This window comes from Nesoenas mayeri (assembly GCF_963082525.1).
Source record: "Nesoenas mayeri genome assembly, chromosome: 20".
Lineage (NCBI taxonomy): Eukaryota > Metazoa > Chordata > Aves > Columbiformes > Columbidae > Nesoenas > Nesoenas mayeri.
The window spans coordinates 4,840,538-4,841,619 of record NC_137569.1 but is presented as its reverse complement, the minus strand read 5'-3'; positions in this window follow the sequence as shown (position 1 = coordinate 4,841,619).

Here is a 1,082-nt window from a genome sequence, read left to right as displayed (position 1 = left end):
GCTGCATCACATACAACCTTCCCCCCCCACCCCTCCCGAAGTTTAGTGCTCTGAATTGCTGAGAACATTGGTCCGCCGTGGTTCCCCCGCGCGCGCTCAGCCCGCCCGATGGCTTTCAGCATCTGTAGGCACTGCTGCCGGTTTGTTTTCTTCAAGGAAAAACAAAAATCATATACTGGTCTGCTATAAATTCAATGATACAATCCTTAGTTCTGAAGATATAGTTTCCATATAGTTTATAAACATTATAAGACATACATATGGATAATTGAGGGGAAGGGGGGCAGCCTGTGCATTTGTTGGGTTTGGTTGTTTTTCAGATGTGTGAGCATGGTTACAAAAAAAACGCACCTCCTGCGGGTACCTCATTTCTTTAAGTGTTGGGTTTCTTGTTTTGTTTTTGTTTAATTCCACCTCTAATCAGTCTTTCCTTTGGTTGTTGGCTACTCCAAGCCCAGCAGGCAAGCCCTGTTCTGCTGTAATGCCTGAGATATTCAGGGGTTTGAGATTGTCTTCTAAGAGATTCCCAGCCAACTTTAGCCTCTGGGTTTGGAGCCAAAAGGGCTAAAACGTGGGAGAACCAATGTCCTTATTACATCGGTATCAGTGTCCTTGCACTCACTTTCAGAGAAACAGTGTAGGCTTAATTGGTGATCATTTTTTACAGCAATTATGTTCCTTTCAGTAATTGGAGGGGTCATTCAGAGCGCTCTCAAATGAACGGGATTTCACAAGAGCATGGATACAGTCCATTTGTCCGGTTGTTGTCACCAATGAATTGGCTACCGTCCCTCTGATGTGGGTTTTTGTAAGGTTGGCTTGTTGTTGTTGTTGTTGTAGGTGCTCGGTTAGGCTGTTTTGTGACAAGGTGTGATAATGCCTTTTTAATCCGCTCCCGCTGCGTTCGGCACAGTCCGCCTTGGCAGCCCGGCCGGGCACAGAGAGACCATCAAGATGCCGAGACAACGTTCTTCCCTTCACCAGGCCAACGCTCGCCACGTACAAAAAAAGAAGAAGAAAAGAAACTCTGGTCCTTTGTAGATTGGTGGCAGTACAGAATCGCTCCGTCCGCAGCCGGGGGC